This window comes from Chiloscyllium plagiosum, unplaced genomic scaffold (assembly GCF_037043375.1).
Source record: "Chiloscyllium plagiosum isolate Xiang-an unplaced genomic scaffold, Cpla_swu_hap1 HiC_scaffold_27, whole genome shotgun sequence".
Taxonomy (NCBI): Eukaryota; Metazoa; Chordata; class Chondrichthyes; order Orectolobiformes; family Hemiscylliidae; genus Chiloscyllium; species Chiloscyllium plagiosum.
In genome coordinates, this window is record NW_028270165.1 from 34,920,198 (window position 1) to 34,934,056 (window position 13,859).

Here is a 13,859-nt window from a genome sequence, read left to right on the forward strand (position 1 = left end):
TTTCTAGTGAATACAGCCCACACCTGCTGCTGCTGCAAGTAACCTTTACAATGCTGAAGAAACAATGCAATACCTGCAGTACTAAAAATTGTAAAGCTTCTAACCCTTCACTAGGCTCCCTGCTCAGCACACTGTACTTACTGCCGGTAAAACTTAAAACACTTCATCCCCACAGTGCAATGAATTTCCACTTTCTAACAAAATCCTGGATGTACTCACTCACCCAGCTTCTGTCTCACAAATGGAAGATTTCTGCTCCTCGTAAGGGCAAAACATCTTTGAAAGCTGCTTCTGAATGTCCACTCTTCACAACGACACTTCTGCTTTCACCAAAGATCATTAGAGTCATGCAGCACGGAAACAGACACATCGTCCAACTCGTCCGTGCCAACCAGATATCCAAAATTAATCTTGTCCCATTTGCCAGCATTTGGCCCATAACCCTCTCAACCCTTCCTATTCATATACCCATCCAGATGCCTTTCAATATTGTAATTGAACTAGCCTCCACCATTATCTTTGGCAGCTCGTTCCATGCACACATCACCCTCTGCATGAAAATGCTGCCCCTCAGGTCCCTTTAAAGTCTTCCACCCTCACCTCAAACTGAAACTCACGACTTTCGGACTCCCATATCCTGGGGAAAAGATCTCTGGTATTCATCCTATGCATGCCCCTTATAAACTTCGAATGGTCACAGACGCTCCAGGGAATACAGCCCCAGCCTATTCAGCCTCTCCCTGTAGCTCAAACCCTCTAACTCTGGCAACAACCTCCTAAATCTTTTCCTCGCCCTTTCAAGTTACACAACACCTTTCCGACAGCAGGGAAACCAGAACTGAGTGCGGTATTTCAAAAGTCACCACTTCCTCTGGCAGTTCATTCAATAAACGTACCATCCTCTGCGTGAAAAAGTTGCCCCTTAGATCTCTTTTGTATCTTTCCCCTCTAACGCTCAACCCATGCCCTCTCGTTCTGGACTCCCCCACCCCAGGGAAAAAACTTTGTCTATTTATCCTATCTATACCCCTCATGATTTTATGCATATACAGTTACAACGTTTAAAAGACATTTGGATAAGTACATGAATACGAGAGGTTCGAAGGTTTATGGGCCAAACACTGGTAGGTGGGACGAGTTTAGTTTGAGATCATACTCAGCATGGACTGGTTGGATGAAGGGTCTGTTCAGTGCTGTCTGACTCTAGGACTGGCCTGTACTGGTCTTAAACCCATTTTCTTACCTCCCCCATAACCATCCACATCTTTATCGTTCAAAACTCCGATTAACTTAGCCTTGAATCTGTTCAATGTAGAATGGGGAAGAGGTTTTGGCAAAATATTGTCGGTTGGCAGGTGGAAAAATGTTCAGGAAGTAAAACAGAAATCCCAGTCTCCAGCTTTGTGAGTCTTTAGAAACTCTTTGGGAAGTGGAATTAGAGGAGAATGAAGGAATGAACTGTCCGACTGAGCAGAGACAGTCCAGACACCGTCCCCTTGTTTAAGAGGCCGGGAGATTGACTCTGATATTCTCGGGACATGAACTGATCTGAGACATTGAAAGAATTCTCTGCACATCAGGAATTTAAACCTCTTCTCGACTCGGGACCAATGAGAAAATACGGGAAGAGGCAATACACTGAAAGGCTCGGAGGGCGATGTCCCCGGTGTAAAAGGGCTAGTTCCTCGTGACATGGATGTGCCTGCAGATGGTGGGATCAGACTGTCCCCATGTCTCCACTACGAATGTCCAAGGCTTTATTATGGATAAGAAAAACTGACAGAAGACAATGGTAATTCTGGGCGGGTCATGTTGAATTATGAATTGAATAGCAGCTTTCTCAAAGAGACTGTGCATGCGGTTTTCGGGTCTGGCTCTGTGGCGCAATTGGTCAGCGCGTTCGGCTGTTAACCGAAAGGTTGGTGGTTCGAGACCACCCAGAGACGGAGTGCTTGCTATTCCCGCTTTCTTGGCTGCGCGTTTTTAATGGTGTCAGGAAAATGTTTCTCGAACGGAAATCTTCTCCACTGAGGAAGCACAGAGGGGTTTCTGAATTGATTGAATTTCTAACGTAAAAGACTGTGGATGCTGACAGTCCGAGACAGAAAGAGAAACTGCTGGAGAAACTCAGCAGGTTTGGCTGTACCTGGATAAGGAAACAAAAAGAGTTCTCAAAAAGGTTTTCTCTGATTCTCTTTCCACAAATGCTGCCTGACCTGCTGAGTTGCTCCTGCAATTTCCGGTTTTGTTTTTAACTGAATGTCCATGTCATCTTTCGGGATGAAACACCCAGACTCGCCATTTGCAGATATTTAACCCTTTCGAAACCTGTGAAGTGATTGGATTCAAACAAACTCTGCAATGATTCACTCTTTCTCAGCTCCACAGGCAGAGAGACCTGGGAAATGAAGCTGTCAGTGTGGTTCTGTATTGGTGGGCCGAGTGGTGAATGCGATGGACATCAAAACCATTGCGGTTTCCCCACGCAGGTGTGAACCCTGCCGACTACAGTTGAGAACTACCGTCAGAAAGAAAGGGAGATTGCTAAGACGGTTTTTTTTAAAGATGCAAATCAGTGGAGGAGTTGAAATATTTCAATCACATTGGGACTGGTCGGGAATCTGCAACCCACTGCCTGACAGGGTGGAATAAGCAGATTACCACAGAGCTGCTTTTGAGGATATGAGCCAAGCATTTGGAAATGAGACGAGAACAGTGAGGGGCATGAAGTCGTGATCGAAATGAAGCAGGCACCTGAGGATTAATGTGTTTTACTTGCCAGTGAAAGATACTGCTTCACAAAGTTGGGACTATGGAAGGGAAGCAACGACGGTGATTATCTTTGGCTGTTCACATTGTGAATGTTCCCATTGCTGCGCATGTCCGTGTTAACGTCAGAACTCTGCAGCATGGCGGGGTCAGGTACGCTCAGTGCCAGGGGCGCAATGGATGACGCATCTGACTCCACCTCCCTGTTTGAAATGCAGCTCACAGCTTCTTCACACACCCCAATTATTCTTTCTCATTGTCCTGAAGCTGGCATAAGGTTTGAATTCCTGATCTGCAGGAACGAGACTCTTTTCACTGTCTCGCGTCAGTAAGTGTCCCTGAGAACATCAGAGTCACGTCACAGCGCTGTCAGAGGAGGAGAAGCTGCTCATGCGCACATTTCACTTTCCCCACTTTCCCCAACTCACAGTCCCAACCACTGCGGCTCCTGGGAGTGGAAAGGGAACAAACACCAAAACCCAGTCTCAGCTTTGTAAATCTTCAGGAAATAAGAAAACTGTTCATCCCTTCGGATCTTTCATCCTGGGCTGACAGCGTTGATTTTAAATGGCTGTCCAGTCAGTGCCGATTCGTTTTGGCTGAAAAAAATCTTCCTTATCTCATTCCAGCATTTCTTGCCACAGAGAACTGTGCGGCAGAGTTCATGTATATATTTCCTTGTATGGTATTTTGTTAATAACATTCGTTTGCTGGTTGTTTTTATCGGGTATTTCAGGTTCATTAGCCGTTGTTCAAGTGTGTTGGTAGGTTTGTGGGCTACCATGATGCTGAGAGGGTTGAGTTGTCTGGACACCATTTCACAAATGTCTTTAATGTAAAGTAATGTGGCTAGGGTTTCTGCAGACGTTGTGTCTGCATGTGTCAGTTTGTTGATGTGAAATCGATACACTGGGTTTATTGGTTCGGCAAAAGTGAGGACTGCAGATGCTGGAAACCAGAGTTTAGATCAAAGTGGTGCTGGAAAAGCACAGCAGGTCAGACAGCTTCCGAGGAGCAGGAAAATCGCCGTTTCTGGCAAAAGCCCTTCATCCGGAATAAAGGCAGCACGCCTCCAGGATAGAGAGATAAATTGGGGGTTGCTGGGCCGAAGGTAGCAAAGAGTACAATAGGTGAATGGGGGTGGGGATGGAGGTGACAGGTCAGAGAAGAGGGTGGAGCGGATAGGTGGGAAGGGAGATTGGCAGGTAGGATAGGTCATGAGGACAGAGCTGAACTGCAAGGTTGGAACTGAGGTAAGGTGGAGGTAGGGGTAATGAGGAAACTGGTGAAGTCCGCATTGATGGCCTGGGATTGAATTTATCCGAGGCGGAAGATGAGGCGTTCATCCTCCAGGCATCGCGTGGGGAGGGAGCGGCGATGGAGGAGGCCCAGGACCTGCATGTCCTCGGCAGAGTTGGAGGGGGGTTGAAATGTTGTTCCATATGGCGATGGGGTTGATTGGTGTGGGTGTCCTGGTGATGTTCCCTCAAGCTCTGTGACTTGACTCTGCGAGGAGTCGCCAGTCTCCCCAATGTAGAGGAGACCGCATCAGGAGCAATGGATACAAGAAATGACATTGGTGGATGCACAGGTGAAAGCCTTCTCACGACCATGGCACGGATTTAATTTCCGAGCAGGGAAGAAATTTTCAGTCGAACTGTCAGCCACCTCAGCCTCTCCCTGGTGGTCTAGTGGTTAGGATTCGGCGCTTTCTCCGCTGCGGCCTGGGCTCGATTCCCGGTCAGGGAAGCAATTCTCATGGGGTTTATAGGTTGCCCGTTCTTCTTAAAAGCGCTGCACAGTTATTTATTGATCTTCGTAGTTCCTGGATGCTGCAGTGTGTAGTGGCTCGTTGAAATAGTGTCCTGATTCAGATGTGTTTGTATGTGTAGGGGTGATTGCTTCTGTCGTTAAGTTCTTGGTTTGCGTGCGTTGTTTTCCTGTAGAGGCTGTTTTGAATTTACCATTGACTATTCGCTCTACTGTGACACCTAGAAATGGCACTTTGTTGTTGTTCTCCTCTTTTGTGAATTTTATGCCAGTAAGGAGATTGTTGATGGTGTTGTAGGTTTCCTGTAATTTGTTTCATTTTCTGATGACAAAAGTGTCATCGCTGTAGCGGACCCAAAGTTTGGATGGATCGTTGGAAGGGCTGTTTGTTCGAGTCTCTGCATTATTGCTTCTGCTAGGAATCCTGATACTGGTGGTTTCATGGGTATTTCGTTGATTTGTTTGGAGGGCTTGTTACTGAATACGAAGTGGGTGGTAAGACACAGTTCCACGAGGTTAACAGTGCTATCTTTGCTGATGAAGTTGGTGCTGTGTTTGTGTCTTCAATTCGTCGAGTAGTGTCTTCAGTTTTCTTTGGCCACGTTGATGTTAATGAATGTGAACAGGGCTGTTATGTCAAAGGACAGCATTATTCCATCCTCTTCTATCTTAGTGTCTTTGGTGTTCAGGAATTCTTGGATGGAATAACTGGAGTGGCGTGAATCTTCGACTTGGTGTTTTAGTCTTCAGTGGATGCCTTTGACGAGTCTGTATATTGGTGTTCCAAGTAGTGAGACTCTGGCCTGAAGGGGGCTTCTGGTTTGAAGAGGAGGAGAACAACAACAAAGCGCCATACCTAGATGTCACAGTAGAGCGAACAGTCAATGGGGAACTTCAAACTAGCATCGACAGAAAAACAACACACACAAACCAAATACTTAACCACAGAAGCAATCATCCCAACATCCACAAACGAAGCTGTATCAGGACATTATTTCAACGAGCCACTACACACCGCAGCACAGAGAAACTACGAAGGAGAGAAGAGAAATACGTATATAGTGCATTTAAGGAGAACGGGTCCCCAATAAACCCAGTCCGCTGATTTCTCATTGATGCTTCCAAGCTGACTCTCAAAAATTCGGTTTGTCCCTCCATTCATTCCTGTTTGTTTTCTGTGCGGTTTGAAAGCTTTCGTAATCCTCTGACTGAGTATTTGAGTTGGGAAGTTATGTTGTGGCTGTAGAGGACATTGGTTAGACCACTTCTGGAATATTGTGTGCAATTCTGGTCTCTCGCCTATCAGAATGATATTGTGAAATTTGAAAGGGTTCTGAATCACCAATGGGTCCACAGAGGGGACGAGGCCCTTTTGCTGCCCTGAATGTGGGAAGGCCTTCAGTGATTCCTCTGCCCTGCTGACGCACGATTTGGTCCACACCGGGGAAGGCTGTTCTCCAAACAAGTGCGAGATGGCCTTCAGCAGTTCTTCCCGCCTGCTGAGACACCAGTGGGTCCACACCGAGGAGAGGCCGTTCTCCTGCCCCGAATGTGGGAAGGCCTTGACACGCTCCTCCACACTGATGAATCACCAGCTGGTCCACACGGGGGAACGATGGCGGTGGCGGAGGCGGGGAGGCCATTCTGCTGCCCTGAGTGCGGGAAGGCCTTCAGCAATTCCTCCGCCCTACTGAAACACCAGTGTGTTCACACCGGGGAGAGGCCCTTCAGCTGGCCCGAGTGTGGGAATAGGTTCATGTTTTCCTCCAACTTGCGGAAGCACCAGCGGGGGCAGCAATCAGATCCCACTGGTGACGCTGCCTTGGGTTACCCCCCCAGGAATGAATCTCCTGACAGTGTGCAGTGGGAGAGTAGGTGGGCTGTTTTTGTTTTCTGCTGGACTGCAATTGCCTCCCTTACACCCCACAACCACATCCCCATGGTAGCTCAGGGTTAGCACTGCTGCCTCATGGCACCAGGAACCCAGGAATAATTTCACACTTGGGGGTCTGTGTGCAATTTATGGAGGGTAGGAAAATGGATCTGAGTAGGTTACTCCTTCGGAAGATCAGTGCAGACGTGTTGGGCTGAAGAATATGTTTCACATTGTAGGAGTTTAACCATCCTCTGAACTTTGCTTTCAGTGGACACTGCCGCTCATTGAGCCAGGGACTGCACATTGCCAAATGAAATGATCCAGAGAAACCTGAGACCGCAAGACCATCAAAGCAGAAGTTAGGTCATTCGGCCCGTCGACTCTTCTCTGCCATTCGTTAGTGACAAAAGTAGCGCAGATGAGATTAGCTTCAGTGTGGAAACAGGCCATTTGTCCCAACAAGTCCACACCGACCCTCCGAAGAGTAACCCATCCAAACCCATTTCCCTCTGACTAATGTACCTAACTCTATGGGCAATTAAGCATGGCTCATCCACATGACCTGCACATCTTTGGTTTATGGAAGAAAGCAGGATCACCCACAGAAAACCCACACAGACACTGGGAGAAAGTGCAAACTCCTCACAGACAGCCAACCAAGGCTGGAATCAAACCTGAGCCCCTGGTGCTGTGAGGCTGCAGTGGTAACCACTGACCCACTACATATTGCACCCCGAAGTAGGCAAGCAGGAGGTTGGGAGAATACAGCAAGCCATGCAGCACCAGAATATGGAGTAGTCAGCGCTTTGGGTATTAACCCTTCTTCAGGACTGAAACGTTGACTTCTCTATGAGAAACGATTTACAGGAATGTTGTTGGGGTTTGGAGGATTTGAGCTGCATGGAGAGGCTGAATAGGCTGGGGCTGTTTTCACTGGAGCATCGGAGGCAGAGGAGTGACCTAATAGAGGTTACAAAATCATGAGGGGCATGGACAGGGTAATAGACAAGGTCTTTTCCCTGGGATGGGGGAGTCTAGAACTAGAGGATTAGGTTTAGGGTAAGAGATGAAATATATTAAAGGGACAACGTCTTCATGCACATGGTGGTAGATACATGAAATGAGCTGCCAGAGTATATGGGTCAGGTGCTGTCAAATGGGACTAGATTAATTTAGGATTTCAGGTCAGCATGGACAAGTTGGACCAAAGGGTCTGTTTCCATGTTGTTCGTGTCTCTGACTACTGGTCCTGATGTAATTTTAAAATAGAGTCCAAGTAACTTTGAATAGTTCAATCTTGTTGCGCTCAACTCCTGAAAATTTTCAAATGAATCCCTCTGAGAGATACTGTTTAAACATGCTGAGTTGCACAAAGTATCCCATCAGGTTCAACACAAACCCAGAGTTGAAGAAGTCAGAAGTCAGAACACCAAGGGGACCAAAACTGATCACAATATTCCAGGTGCAACCTCATCAACGTCCTGGAAAACTACAACATAACTTGCCAACATCTGTACTCAATTCCCTAATTGATGAAGGCCAGTGTGCTGAAACCTTTCTTCACTGCCTTGTGTACCGATGTAATCAGGGATATAGGACCTACTTTTGAATGATCTACAATCCAGCTTATGGAGCACAGAAGCAGAGTAGTGCTGCGTGAGTGTGCTGGGCACATTACACAAAGGTCGGTGGGTCAAAACCGTGTGATGTCTCCTTGAGCTGCTTTCCTTTGCAAAGGTGCTCTGTTCTGGATCTTGCCTTTGCATTTACTTCTCAAAGCTTCTTCAGTGGAGGAGTGGCAGTGGCAGCTGGAGCCCAGAAGTTCAACAACCCCCCCAGAGCTGGAGGAAGATCCAAGCTCCAAGAAGTGGGGTGTAAGGCTGGGGGCTGGATTTGCTTAAGGCTTGTATCTATTAACTCATTTAAATGGTACCTACTGTATGGGGCTATGGTTTACATTAAAACCGGATGATCATATCAGAGTGTTTATATTTAGCAGCGGTAGCTGGTAAAATACACTCCCTGGAGGAGCACCTTCTATGATGCTGCATTTCTTGCCTTCTGCCCTTCCCCCATTTCTTATCTCCCATCTTGATTTTATGGTTTTTTGGTCAAATTTAATTTAATATTAATCAGACTTGGTATTCACTGTGTGCTATTAATTTGTTTCTTCGAATATTGTAAGTCAAAATTAATGCTGTAATTTCATTTCTGATGTCAGGGTTTGACATTGAATGTGCAGGTGTGAATACCAGTAAGTTGTGAAAATACGTCAAGAACTTGTGGTTTTTAACAAAAAGAGCAGTTCACTGTTATTCATGGCATTGTCTCATTTGGGGGTGATGACTCAAATCTGACCAATAAACCGTTTCATGCAGTCACCCAATTTACTTAAAAATTTCTTTACTTTAATAAAATAAAATAACTCTGGCAGGCTACGGTTTATGCAATCTATTTATAAGATTATGCCCATTGCTCGCAATATGATCTCATCCATTTTAGGGAAACTAGACGCCAACTAGCGGAACATTTCAGGGAACAACCCTGGGACACTGAAACGAAGCGACCGACGGCCCTGTGGCTGAACACTTTAACTCCCCCTCCCATTCCACAAAGGACATTCAAGTCCTGGGCCTCCTCCACTGCCAAACTCTTGCTATCCGACACTGGTAGGAAAAACACCTCATCTTCTGACTTGGGACCCTCCAAGTACATGGGATCAATGTAATTTCACCAGTTTCCTCATTTCCTCTCCCCCACCTTGTCCCAGATCCAACCTTTCAATTCAGGACCAACCTCTTGACCTGTCATACCTGTCCACCTTGCTTCTCACCTATTTGCTCCACCCTCATCTCTGACCTATCACCATCAATCCCGACCTCCATCTACCTATTGCATTCCCAACTACCTTCCCTCCAGCCCCACTTCTTTCCCATTTATCTCTCAGCCCCCTTGGGCCGCCCTTTATTCCTGATGAAGAGCTAAACCAAGACTATGATGAAGCAACATCCTCAACAAATAGGAAATAGCTCCCAATTCAGATTTCATCCCCTCTTCTGTTTTCCAGTTCTTTCATAAATAAGATATGTCTTTTTCTTCCACTAGAAAGTGATCTTCCACTTTGCGCTGTCTGAAGTGTTATGCCACACCACTACTTCAGCCACCTTTTAAGAATTCTTTCAACCTGTTTTCTAACAATTGTGGAGGTGACCAAAAGCAAACATTTCACTCCTCGTCAATGCCCCATTTCTCCTCCTATGAGCCATTTTATCATGTTGTCTGTGTTACAAGCAGCCAAGTGCACTTGGTTTCTGAATTGAAATTTGGCCATTGACGTGAACAGGATTAATATTTATCGATGGCTCGCTGTGTTTGCACTAATTGTAATTATCCACCAATACGATGTCTTTTGTTCCACCAAAACTGGAAACATTGATCTGTGTTTATATTGCAGTCGGATGTAGAAAGTCATCCCAGCGATCTTCACGTTATTATAGTTTACTGTAGCCGTAACAGCATTGCGTGGCAGCTTGATGGGACTAAAACTTGGATGGAAAGAATGTAGATTGATGAGAAGTCAAAATGGCAGAGTCTCTGGCCACAATCGGTCTGTCTGGCTTGATTATATGAGTGGCGGCTCTTCAAGAGCAACTTCCACTCCATCACTTCAACCAGCAAGAGGAGATAAGTGTGAACACAACATTCCAACTGTGACATATCCGCATTGCTTCGATGTTATTGATCAAAATCCTGGAACTCGCTCCTGAACCTTTATTATAGACCACATCATATTTGTGAAGCAATTTAAGAGGCAGCTCACCACCACTTTTTCAAGGACAGTTTGGAAGACTTCTGGAACAGCAAATGATACACACATGATATTGGAGACACTCAAATCGTATGGACAGATGATTGGCTAACCAATGATACAGTAGGGATAGGGGCATGTTCAGGATCGCAAATTGTAACTAGCAATGTGCCACAGGGATCAGTGCAGGGGCCAAAATTATTTACAATATGGATATGAATTACTTGGATAAGTGAAGTGAATGTACTATTGCTAAGACTGCGGTAGAGACAGTTGATTGGAGTGCAGGTGGTGAGGATGACATGGAGAGGGATATCGACAGGTTAAGCAAATGAGCAAAACCTTGGCCGATGGAATAGAATGTGGAAAAATGAGGTTGTGCACTTTGTCGGGAGGAAAAGTGCTGAATGTTAAATGGAGAAAGCTGCTGAATAGGTGGATTTCCAAGTTCGCATCCATGAACACTTCATCCAAGTTCATTGAGTAATTGGGAAGGTAAATGGGCAGTTGGTTTTTAAATTGACTATAAAAGTAGGGAGGTTATAGTGAACCTAAACCAAACACCAATTAGGCCACAACTGAACACTGGGAAGTGTTTTGGGCCTTTTAGCTAAGGTAAGATATACCGGCATTGGAGGCAGTCCAGAGAAGTTTGACCAGGGTGATATCAGGGATGGAAATAATGTCTTACGAGGAGAAATGAATAGGTTGTGCCTGTGGTTAATAGAAGTTAGAAGATTTCGATGTAACCTTATTGTCACAAACAAGATTCTGAGGAGACGTGACAGGCTAGATGTGGGAACGTTTACCCTTATGGGTGAGTTTCGAACCAGAGGGAATAACCTGCAAATAAGGGATTGCATGCTTAGGACAGCTGTTGAGCCTGGATTGTTAAGTGCATTCAAAACTAAGAAGTTTTTTTTAAATCAGAAAGGGAATTGAGGATTATGGGGAACAGCGGGAAAGTGAAGTTGATGTTTACCAGAACAATAGTGGGAGACAAAATGCGACATCTGATGAATGAATAAAGGAAAATAGTCAGGAGAAAATTGTCATTGAAGGGAAGATTGGGATCTAGTGATAATGGTTGAGCAACCTAGAGATCTCGGTCTTCTGAGAACATAAATTCAAATCCCATCATGGCCGCTGGTGGAATTTATGTTCAACTAATAAAGAGATCTGGAAGTGAAAGTTTCTCTCGGTCCTGGCAACCAGGAAACAGTTATTCACTAAAATAATGAATTGCAGATTTTGGAGATCAGCAACAAAAGGCAAAATTGCTGGGGAAACGCAGCAGGTCTGGCAGCATCTGTGGAGAGAACCTAGTTAATGTTTTGAATCCAGCCAAGTTTTGAAGGACCACTGAAATCAAAGCAGGAACACTGTTGTCTCTTCATAGATGCTACCAGAACTGTTGCGTTTCTCCTGAAATTGTCCTTTTTAGGGCAGGAAATCTACCATTCATGAACCCTGCTTGCATGTATGTACGTGCGTGCGCGCACAGACACACACACACACCTTGTGACTCCAGACCTACTATAATGTGGCTGACTCTCAACTGCCTTCTAGCATGTAGTCACAATTACTCTGTCCAAGGGCCATGAGGGACAATGAGCAAAGTTGGATGTGCCCGCAATCATCACATCCCACAATATATTTTCTCATTACTGAAAAAAAACAAAGAGTAATGAAGGACAGCCAAAACAAACTGCTATGGGAAAGTCATGCCCAACTAACCTGATTTGCTTGTAGTTATATTTTTTAAAATCCTCTTCAGAGAGGACATTGATTACACCACTGTTGGAATACTGCATGCAATTCTGGGCTCTCTGCTACAGGAAGGAGGTTGCGAAACTTGAAAGGGTTCAGAAAACATTTACAAGGATGCTGGCAGAGTTGGAGGGTTTGAGCTACAGGGAGAGGCTGAATCGACTGGGGTCATTTTCCCAGAAGTTTTGAAGGGTGAATGGTGACTTTATAGATGTTTATAAATTCATGAGGGCATGGATAGGGTACATAGGAAAGGTCTTTTACCTGGGGTGGGAGAGTCCAAAACTAGATTGCATAAGTTTAAAGTTATTTGGCAAACGGAGTTTAATATAGCTAAGTATGAGGTCTTACATTCTGTATCGTCAAATCAACGTAGGATTTGCATGGTGAATGGTAGGACCTTGAGTGCAGTTGAACAGAGGGATTTTGAAGTTCAGGTTTTGGCACACTGGACTTCATCAGTGATGGCATTCAGGATAAGATAGCAAATTAGAGGAGAGATATGCACCAAATATTAACGTCTACCAACAAGCACCAAATCTGTTTCATATGCAGTATTTTGAACCAAGAGATCTCGGGTTGCGGGTTATTAGCTCCCAGAAAATGGAGTCGTGGGTAGACAGGGTGGTGAAGAAGGCTTTTGGCATGCTTGCTTTCATTGGTCAGAGCATTGAGCACAGGAGTTGGGACGTCTTGTTGCAGCTGTCACACATGCCACACAACAACGATAGGCGTGGCGCTGCCCCCCTCTGACTGGCTGTCCCTTTGAATATCTGGGGGAAGATTAGACCCACCTCCCTGTGTTTGGCTCATGTGTACTTAACCAAATAATTTTAAACATTGTAACATTACCTGCATCCACCACTTCCTCTGACAGTTCATTCTACACACGAACCACCTTCAATGTAAAAAACGTTGCCCCCCACCCCGTCCTTTTCAAATCTTCTCCCTCTCATCTTAAAAATATACTCCCAAACTTTGAACTCCCCTACCCTTCGGGAAAAGACACTGGTTATTCACCTTACCTTTGTCCCTCATGACTTCATAAACCTCCATAACCTCCACCCTCAACCTTCTACACTCCAGTGAAAAAAAGCTCCAGCCTATGCCGTCTATAAATCATTCTGGCAACATCATTGTTAAAAAAGGTGAGCTTTAAGAATTGCCTGAAAGGGCAGTGAAGATTCAACCAGCTGACAGTGGATCTGAAATGACATGTAGATCAGACCAGGTTCGGACAGCAGCAAACCAGAGAAGTTTTTACAACAAACCACAACGGTTTCATCATTAGACTCTTAATTCCAGATTTATATTGAATTCAGATTCCACCATCAGCCGTGGCAGGTTTTGAACCCAGGACCCCAGAACATTACCTGGGTGAATAGTCTGGTGACAATAAAATCGGTCATTGCCTCCCCTGAACACATTGGCATATTGTGTTTAGAGGTAACAAAGGAGCAAGAGGTTTGAGCAGCAGCTAAGTTGTTGATATTACACAAGGGAACATCAGCACTCTCAGTAATGGCACATACTGAAGCCAGGACCTGTTTCAGAGGTAAGGGCTCGGGAACCATAAGAAATAGGAACAGGAAAATGCCATTCAACCCCTTGAGCCTGCTTCTCCATTCAGTCAGATCGTGGCTGATCCGACATTCCCCACATGCACTTTCCTGCCCTTTTCCTGTAACTGTTCATCCCCCGATTGATCACGGATCTATCGATCCTCGTTTTAAATGTGACATGAAGGCTGTCAACAGAGTTACTGGGATGGGGGAGGGTCGGGGTGGGGCTCAGGTTGAACTTGGGGACTAAAGCAATGGCTTCACACTTCACAATATTTATCAAAGGGAATGCATATAGTTTATA

General features: G+C 45.4%; 1 protein-coding gene and 1 non-coding gene across 2 annotated transcripts in view; one reads left to right on the forward strand and one right to left on the reverse strand.

Annotated features, from left to right (window-relative positions):
* LOC148143568 (uncharacterized) overlaps positions 1 to 13,859 on the reverse strand; it is a 262,855-nt gene that overhangs the window by 63,351 nt on the left and 185,645 nt on the right. The window lies entirely within an intron of this gene.
* Positions 1,873 to 1,946, forward strand: trnan-guu (transfer RNA asparagine (anticodon GUU)). Its single transcript has one exon. It is a non-coding gene; the product is annotated as a tRNA-Asn (tRNA).